This window comes from Erithacus rubecula (assembly GCF_903797595.1).
Source record: "Erithacus rubecula genome assembly, chromosome: 18".
Taxonomy (NCBI): Eukaryota; Metazoa; Chordata; class Aves; order Passeriformes; family Muscicapidae; genus Erithacus; species Erithacus rubecula.
The window spans coordinates 77,260-86,901 of NC_136670.1; the positions used below are offsets into that span (position 1 = coordinate 77,260).

At 50.3% G+C, this 9,642-nt stretch overlaps 1 long non-coding RNA gene across 1 annotated transcript; it reads left to right on the top strand.

The window, feature by feature from the left end:
* The first annotated feature begins 99 nt into the window (after positions 1-99).
* LOC306809971 lies at positions 100-2,128 on the top strand. The gene is made up of 3 exons (XR_013776338.1): positions 100-137; positions 1,316-1,475; positions 2,033-2,128. It is a non-coding gene; the product is annotated as an uncharacterized lncRNA (long non-coding RNA).
* Positions 2,129-9,642: the final 7,514 nt, after the last annotated feature.

A 9,642-nucleotide genomic window follows, 5' to 3' on the forward strand; every position in this document is an offset into this window, starting at 1 on the left:
GAGGGATCTGTGGCCTTCTTGCTTTTCCATGGCAGAGTAGCAGTTGATGGGGTGATCCCTGGGGCTGCCTGGTCCTGTGCTCTCCATGGCAGCTGCTCACAGTCTTCTGTGAATGTCCTAGAGAGGGAAAAAGCCAGGTAAATGAAAGCCTGTGGGACTCTGCATTGTGGTGAATGGATTCCCTCTTTGCCATCTTTGCACATACCAGGGGCTCTGGCAGCATTTCCTAACTGGCTGATTATAAGCTGTACGTGCTGATACATTTTATTATCTGAATATTGTGGGTCAATTTCTTTTTCTTTAGCCATCAGTTAAAGTTTTTCTGAAGAAAAAGGCTTTTGGGGTAGCTCTTTCCCTCTGGCGACTGTTGTGTTGTTGGATTAGGTGGGTGTGTTAACACTGCCCAAACTGCAGTGTAAGGAGGTGGATACATGCATCAGCTCCGCCTTGGGTCCTGTAATTTGAAGCCTCTGGGATCTGGATCAGCCTGGCATCTGATGTCTTTCCTGGGCAGAACCATCTTAAGGCCCTGATTGCTGATCTAGGCCAGATTGCCCTCAGTGTCACCCAAGAAACAAGAATGTCTCTGTTGTATCATTCCTCAAAAACTATCCCCCACTGCCTGGAGGGTGTCTGGCAGGGTCCCTGGCACTCTCCACAGTCTCAGGCATTACTGACTGTACAAAGATTGCAAGAAACAAGACCGAGGGTAGGGGAGCTCCTCCAGCTGATCAAGTCCTGCCAGTCTTCAGTGCCACAGGATCTTCCAAGAAGAAGACAAAGGAAGGCAAGGGCACTTTTGCTTGCCTGGAGGTTTCTGCATGTTCCATCAGGTTGTGCTCCAAGCCTTTGACCTTTTTTTCTCCAGCTGAAAGTAGGATGGGTACTCGTAAATCTTAGGGAAAGTCCCAGAGATCCCTGCTGTAGGGGGCTGCTTGTCCTACCTGGGCATAAGGAAATGTTTTTTCCATGTTGACTAAACCTCCCCCCTTGGAGCATGGTTAGTCAGAAGAAAATTGTCCCTCACCCCTAATGTCTTCATTGCAAGACTTTGTAAGGTTTGTATTCATATTCCCATCTGAAAAAAAAAAAAAACAAAAAAAAAAGGCAGGGCATGTACGCAGGGACTCCCCGTTATTTCAGGAACAAAAGGAGTGTGGATACATGCTGGGCTGTGACTGCAGGGGGAGCAAACAGCCAAGTTGTTTAGACAAAGCTCATCAGACAGAGAAGTTTTTTCCCTGAGGTGGTGCAAATCCTAGGAGTTTATAAAATGTCATACCATGTAGTAATGAGTTGCATACTTTGCTTCTAGGCTGATTCTGTCTCTGGAGGAAAAGAACCTGTGCCTCAGGATGCTGGAAGAAAAGAACCTGGAACTGAACAATCAGGTGTCTCAGTTTCATTCTGCTCTTCAGGAGACTAAGCAGCTCTGTTCTGAGCATAGAAGAGAACTGGAGGAGCTCAATACCCAGGTAAGCTGTGCACTGGCATCCTCTTCTCCACGCACACACACCACCTTTGGCTTGGAGGCCCCAGTCTCTTTCTCCTCCCAGCAGCATCCACTGCTGATGTGTTCTGTCTATGGCTGCTGCTGCACCCTGGCCAAAGCTGGATCTGGTGTGTGCTGCTGACGTTTTCCCCCATTCTCTCCTGGGTCCCAGCAGGAAATCTGGGAGGAGAAGCAGCAGCAGACTCCTTTGGAGCTTCTCTGTCCCTGTGTTCGCAGAATTGTCTCAGATAGAGTTGGTGCCTGTGCTGGGCACTGTGCAATGTGGGGACACAGCTGTGGCTGTGGCAGGCTGGGCAGGGCACTTGCACCGCAGCCAGTTCAGGCAGTGTTAGAGCTGCAGCCTCAAGGGTGTCCATTGCCTTCCTTTCCTTTTTCTCCAATGGAATCCTTGGTTCTGCACCTTCTGTTTCTTTCATGTTTTTTACCTGAAGTAATTTCTCCTTAGTTGCTCTCCCTACTGCCCGCTCTGCTGCCTCAGGAGCAGCCCTGTCCCTGAGGCTCTGTGCATCCATCTTCCAGACCTGGGCCATTTTGGAGGCAGTGACAGAGAAGGCAGCTTGTCAGGCAACTCAAGAGAAGCAGCTGCTGAAAACTGAGGTGTCTGAGCTGCATGTGGCTGCATGTGAGGCTCCAAAGCTCTGAGGAAAGAGCAGAGGCCATGGCCACACAGTGTAGGGCTGTGGAGCTGGAGCTGAGGAATACGCAGGCTAAGAGACAACAGCTAAAGGCCTGCAATCAGGAGCTGCAGAAGAAGTTGGAGGAAAGTGAGCAAGGTACAGCTTCTCTCCCATCCATTCACTGCCCTATCCTCTCTCTCGCCAGTGGGGATTTTTAATCCCATGCACAGGAAAAGGGCACCGCCAAGACTGGGCAGATGAGAAAAAACAACCAGCAGGAGATTTGTCTACTGTGGTGCCAGTGAAAGCTTTTTCTCAAGAAAGATGCCATTGCTGGCAGTACCGTCTGCTTATTCTGGGGCTGATAACATGCACAGCTGTTGCCTTTCAGGTGCCATGTCTGTGCTAAGGAGCTGTAGCTGGATGCCTCAGCTTGATTCCCCCAAACTCCAGGCCCTGCCAGAGCCTCCAGGCTATTGATCCCTTTGGAGCAGGGCTGCATAGGCATCTCCGCTCCTTTGTCTCTCTTGAATTGCTCACTCTGCACAAGCCCAAGAGCAAACACACTTTCCTATTCCTCTGAACCTTGCCCCTTTCACTCCTGCTTTTCTCTCTCCCTGGAAGTTTCCTTCATTTCTGTCAGGTTTGGAGCCCATCTGGGCTTAGGACCTGGCAAACACAGGCAGGCAGAGAAGACAGTACTGTTGTCTCTGCAAGATGCACATCAGTTTGTCTTTGCTTTGCTTTTCCTCTTCTCCTTCCCTGCTGCAGTGATGTGGAGGGCACAACACCAGAAGACCACTCAACAAACTGCCCAGAACAAAGAGGCCATTGCCCTGCAGGAAGAGGCTGTGACCCTTCATCAGGAGATGGCATCTCTTCAGAGGAAATTAGAGAACCTGGAGAAGGAAAGGAAGGATGTGCTGATGAGATGGGCAGATGCCACAAAGGACCATTTCCTAGATCTGTTTGGACCTGGTGTTAATAGTTCTAAGGAACACCTTTTTCCAGTTTAACTTTTCTAATTTCAGTCTTCTGAATAAGGAGGAAAGGATGTTGTAGTCATGTCAAAGCCATATAGTGCTGAGGGTGCTAATTTTTCTCCATGATGGAGTTCTGTGCCCTAGAAGCTTTAGTTCTCAATGTCCACACTGTCTCTGTTCACATTGCATGGTTTGGGCAATTCCTCATGTGCTAAGCCATGTTCAGATTAATAAATATTTGGACCTGGAAAGAGGGGTGAGAAGACCAAGATTGCTGTTAATAGAAAGGTATTTGGCCTTGGCCATCTGAGAGCAGCCAGTGGGGAGAGAAGAGAGGAAAGCCAAGTGCTGATGCAGAGAAGGACATGTGTCTGCAAGGGGAGAAGTGGTCCTGAGTGGCAGCAGAGAATGACAGCCTGATCTGGCTTTTGCTGCTCCAGGAGAGGGCAGTGGGGCTCTCGGGATGGTGCCATGGAAACTCTACACAGGAGAGCTGGAAAACCACTGCTGTTGCCCCAGCCCCAGGGAATGGAATGCTGGGGATGTTTGCTCTTCCCTTCCTCCCTGCTGGAGAGCACACCCTCGTGGCACTGCCTAAATCCTGCTTAGCATGGACTTGAAATCCTGGCTGCAGTTCTGGCAGCTCCTTCCCAAAAGAACACTGAAGTGGAGCTGCAAGTGGTCGGGGAAGGGCAGGAAGGGAGCTAGGACTGGCTGAGTGAGCTGGGAAAGATGCAGCATCAAAGGGAACCCAGCAAAGGTCTGCAGCATCCTGAGAGGCAGAGAGAGAGGGGCAGCGCCTGTGCCTGCCACTGGGACAGGAGTCCAGATCTGGTATAAGAAGCAAACCAAGAGAGGGAATGAGTGACCCTTTTTCTCCCTGTTTTGCAGCATGAATGGGAATTGTACCAGCAGCAGATGAGGGATCTGGAAAAGAAGAATGAAATGCATGCAGCTGAGATGAGAAATCATGGGGAAAACAGTCAACAATTGGAAGTGGAGAGGGAAGGCATGCAGGAAGAGTTAGAGCATGGGACTGCTGCTTTGAAGAAATTGATAGACAGTGCTCAGGTCCTGAGGACTGGACTGAACAAGAGTGAAATGTCCAAAGGGACTCTGAAGAAACATTTGGACATCCTGAAGGGAAAGACTTGTATCCAGGTATGCACTAGCATTGCCCTTCAGTCCACTGCAACATCCCTGAATTATTCCAATGATGCTTCCCATAAAGAATTGGGACCTCCTATCCCCGTCAGTCCAAACCTGCTTGGGCAAAGGATCCTGGGCTGCAGCAGGCAGCCTTGTTTGTGTGCCTGGCTCTATTCAGAGAGCATCGACTGCCAGATTGTCTCCTGGCATGCCTGGAATGACTGATACAGCTCTGGAGCTTGCAGTTCAAATCATCTCCTGGCCAAAGGCTGGACATGGGGAGCTGTTTCTCCTGTGCCCTGGCAAGGGGAGGCAACACATGGGGATTTGGATTAGGTGTGAGAAGGAATGGAGCAGGTGAGCAGAGTGATGAACTAAACTGAGCAGAGTTTTGTACCGAGAAGTCTGAACAGCAGCTTCACTGCTGGTACTTCGAGGATGCTTCCTGTGATGAGTATTTCTGAGGTACAGCTCATGTGATGTTTGAACAAAGAGAATCATCTCCTCTCTGTATCCCCAGCCAGCATTTAAAGCACAAGTGGAGCAGCTGTTCTGTGTGTCAGATGCCAGCCTGGAATCTGAGCAACAGGTTGCATCATCAGAAAAGAAGACGGAGTGGCCTGAATGGAGCACTGAGCCCAGGAGAATTGGCGAGCAGGTAAAATGGTCTTTCGCTGTCTCTGCAAAGCCTCAGGGTCCTCTGGAATACAAGTCCATGGTGTCCGGAAAGAGGAGTTGGAGGAGTTTGAAGCCCTCAACAGTGCTTGAAGGCTCATTCCGCCCCTGTGCTTTGTTGCCCACATTGTTCCCTGTTCCCATGTGGAATGCTCTGAAGTTTGGGAGAGGGAGAGTTTGCTCCCTGCCTCTGGGGTGGCTGTGCAGGAGCTTGCTGTTCAAATCAGCTCAGGCCAAAAGCATGGCATGGGGAGCTGCTTCTCCTGTGCCCAGGCAAGGGTAGGCAACAGGTGAGGGCTTGGATTCTGCATACAAAAGAATGGAGCAGGTGAGCAGGGTGATGAACTAAACTGTGCTTCGAGGATACCAAGATTTCTGAAGGACAGCTTGTGTGGTGTTTGAACTAAGGAAATCATCTCCTCTCTGTATACCCAGCAGGCTGCTGGAGCAGAAGGGGAGCAGCTGTCAGAGCACTCCAGGAAGGCCATGCAACGTGTGCAGAATGTGATTGCAACATCAGCAGAAGACAAGACAGAGAAGTGTGAAGCAACCACTGAGCCCAGGAAGACTTACAAGATAAAATGGGCTTTCAGTGTCTGTGCAGAGCCTCAGGCTCCTCTGGAACAGGGCACGTTAGCCCAGGCAGCACTTTGGAGTCCTCTGCTTGTTTCCTTGCCTCTCCCTGTCCCTGCTGTGGGCACAGTGTTTTGTTTGTTCTCTGTGTTGTGGCAGCCCATGGCTTTCACAAAGGCACCTTAACTCCACTGCCTCCCTCCCTGGCCCCATGTCCCTGGACACACACTGGCCTCTCTTGCACAGCTGCCAGCAAGAGCTTTTTGTCCCCAGTGTTGTCTGGTGCAATTCAGGGTGTCTGAATAGAGATCTCCTTGCCTTGATGTCCAGAGGTCCTTTTGCTCCACGTTTACTGACAGGTTTCTGTGGCCCTCTCTCATGTCAAGAGGCAGAAGAAAGAACTTTTAGGAGTGTTCTCCCCAGACTACTTTACATTGCCTGTCCACGAGTCTGCCCAGCAAAATATGTCTTCTGAAAGAAAGGAGTCCTCCAGTAGCTCAGGGGAGCAGCAGCCCTCCTGCTGACTCACAGCCTGTGGAGAAAGGGGTCAGTGGCCCAAATGTGTGCTTTGGAAATCAGTGTAGGGTTACTAAATGTGTTGGAACTCTCTCTAATAGAGCTCTGGTGGCTGAGGGATGTACGTGGGAAGGGCTTTCCTGCCATGAACTGGACTTGCTGATCATCTGAGCTCTGTTCAAGGGCAGTCTGGGAGCCTTTTCCTTTTCCCTTCCCCAAGGGCAGAATGTTGGTGAGGGCTGGAGCCCCGACAGTCAGTACTGTGGGGCTGCGGATGCTGCTGCCAGTGTGGGCTTGTCTGAGCTGGGCCTTGTGCCTCTTCCAGGTGTCCCTGCTGCAGTCACAGCTGGCCTGGGCCTGCCAGGACAACCTGGAGATCTGCGCAGGGAGCAGGCTGGAGACACTCCCACTGAGGCACAAAGTGCAGAAAGGACCTCCTGACTTCCTAAACTTCTCAGAGAGGAGCCAGGGAGCAGCTGGATGCAGTCTTAGACTTAGTCAATAGTTGATGTTTATAGGATAGTATAGGTGTAATTGAACCTTTATACAAATGTGTTCCATAGGATGAGGGATATATTTATAAAAAAATAAAGTGTTTATTATGATCACAATTAAACTCAAAGATCTTTTTCAGAATTACTTACTACTTGGTATAGAGAACTATAACTTCTGCTATAGTGCATTATATTTCAAGCAACAATGAAGCAATTCTATCCAAACCAATTCTTAATGAAAGATTGATGCTACTTATCCAAACCAATGACCATGGGCAAACATTTCTCTCAGTTTCAAGGAGTGACCTTGAAGGGGCATCCTCACACCAGGGAAGAATCTCCAGAAGGGAGACATGTGACATTGACAACTTTGGTGATATCAGGAGAAGCCTGCCACGTGTGGAGCTTTTTCATTTGTCCTTGGGAAATTGCAACCTGTTTTTTCTCGGAGTCACAGAATGACAGGGTGAGGCTGGAGGCACCTCAGGAGGTCACCTTGCCCAGCCCCTGCTCCACCAGGGCCCCCCAGCTGCCAGGATGCCCAGCTAGCTGCCCAGGATGTGTCCACATGGCCTTTGATCTCTCCAGCCATGCAGACTCCACCACCTCCCCGGACACCTGCCCCAGTGCTCAGCCACCTCCCAGTGCAGAAGTGTCTCCTGAGCTCAGAGGGCCCCTCCTGTGTGTCACTTTGTGCCCGTGGCCCCTGGGGCTGTCCCTGGCCCTGTCCCCTCTGCAGCCTCTATCCAGGTATTTATCCCTGGGGATGAGATGCTCTGGACCTGCTCTGCTCCAGGCTGGGCAGTCCCAGCTCTCTCAGGCTCTCCTCATGGCAGAGGTGCTCCAGTCCCTCCATCACCTTATTGGCCCTGTGCTGGACTCTGTCCAGTCTGTCCCTGTCTCCTGTACTCGGCAGCCCAGCTCTGGGCCCAGCATTCCAGGGCTGGCCTCACTGGTGTGGGGCAGAGGGGAAGGATCCCCTCACTCCATCAGCTGTGACAGAGCTCCCAGTGCAGCCCAGGATGCTGTTCTGCATTGCTGCAGGAGCACATTGCTGGCCCATGGGCATCCAGGTGTCCAGCAGGACCCTGCCAAATTTTTGTTTTCCAGCTGGCTGGCCCCCAGCAGATACTGGTGCCTGTGGTTGCTCCCTCCCAAGGACAAGACTCAGCTTTCATTGGCTTTCATTGAATTGTCACCCTTGTTAAAATATCATCCCTGTGGGTGGCAACATTTCTCTCTGGCAGATCAGCCACTCCTCCTGGTTTTGTGGGAGGGTACACTCTGCCCCATCACTCAGTTACTAAAAAGGGTCAGAAAGGACTGGTCTTAGCATTGTCCTCCAGGGCACACTGCTGGACTTTGTGCCATTGATCACCAGGGATCCAAGAAGGCAGATTTTGTGCAAGGCATCTTTGCTTGTATGTACATATTCAGAAAGAATTGGTAGGATTCACAGCAGGGATTTCTGTTCCATATCTTATGTGGGAAAAATGTAATGATCCATGGTGCCTCTCACTAGTGGTGGGTAAAGTGGACCTGTTCTTGGTGACAATGGATGTCAGCTGCATAGGAACTGTGCCAGTCTGGTGTGACATACTCTGGGAAGAAGCCCTCTGAGGGAGGTAAAAGTTGAGGTGTAGAGATCCTTCAAAGATTATTCTTCAAACCACAGAAGCCCCTGTTTTGTGAGGATCAGGAACAATTCCTAGGCAAGGGCTGAAACTGTGCTTCTGTGAGTTTCTTTAGCTCCAAGGTCAATTTTTCCATTAATGATGACAGATTGTCCTGGTTTATTGATGATTGAGAGAGAGAGAGACAGGGACTACTGACTTGTGATCAGAATCTCAATTAACTGTGAACTACATATGCTTACATACCATTTTTAGGAAGGTAGTAATTTTTTACTACATTCATGGAGTTAAATATCACACAGACAAACTTTACATTTCTACTTAGTTAAATCATCTTTCCTGTTGTCAGTCTTGATCCAATCTTCTTCAGAGTTCTTTTTGCTCTTGCCAAGGCATCTTGGTTATCAAACTGCATATGCTAATTAAATCCACAGTACTCTCTGTGTTAGCTTCCACACTAGTTTAAAAGACACATGTCTGTCAAGAAGGCTGGGGATCTTCCTGGAATGGAAAGTCCCTCCCTCCAAATTATTATAACTTGAAATTACAGGGCTTCCAGGCTGTTATGAGTTGATGTTTTGACTAGCTCCTCTCCTTGCCCCCCCGCCATGCAGCTGCTGGCCCCTCCCCCGGGCTGTTTTATCTAGGCTGGTGGTTTTTTCGGCTGGCCTGCTGCTGCGCTTCAGTTTTGGGCTGCTCGCTCACTGCTGCCGTCACTTAGCTGCTCCCCCGGCTGTTTTAGCTGCCCCCGGGCTGCTTTAGCTGCCCCCCGGCTGCTTTAGCTGCTTCCCCCCTTCCCCCCCCCCCCCCCCCCCCCAGCTGCTTTGGCTGCCCCCCTGCTTTGGCTTGTCCTGGGCTCGCTTTGGCTAGTCTTGGGCTTGCTTTGGCTTGCTCCCAGCTGCCCCTCCCCCTCTCTCCCTTCTCTCTGTCCCAGGGATTTTCGCCGGCTCCGGCTCCGGAGAACACAGACCTGAACTTCGGGGACCACCTCTGAAAGTCTGCCAGGGAGGCTCTGCTGCCCTTCCCTGCGAGGATCGGCTGGGTTCATCTCATCTAGGTCTGTGCTGGGAAGTGTTTTCTTTTGTATTTTTGTTAATAAAAAAAGTTTTTTTCCACTTTTCCCTGAAGAAAAATTCTTTCCAAGCTTGGTGAAGGAAGGGGAAGGGGGGCCTTTAGAAGTCTTTTTCCCCAAATTTGTCTTACACTTGGACACAGGCAAAGATATGGGAAAAGGAATATCAGTTCTTTACTAGAATATATATATATATATATATACGTAACAAGAGAGAACAAACAACAAAAACAAGGGCTACAACCCCCCAAAGCATTAAGAGATTCGTCCCACCCATTAAGCAGTTTCTCCCATTGCTGTAGTTATGCCACAACCGGCAGAGGGCACTGCAGGCTCATGTCGAGCCAGAGTGGCTGCAGCAACTCTGACATGTCTCCAGGGGGTGCTGTTGGCTCAGGCAGCTTCAGGGGCCACCT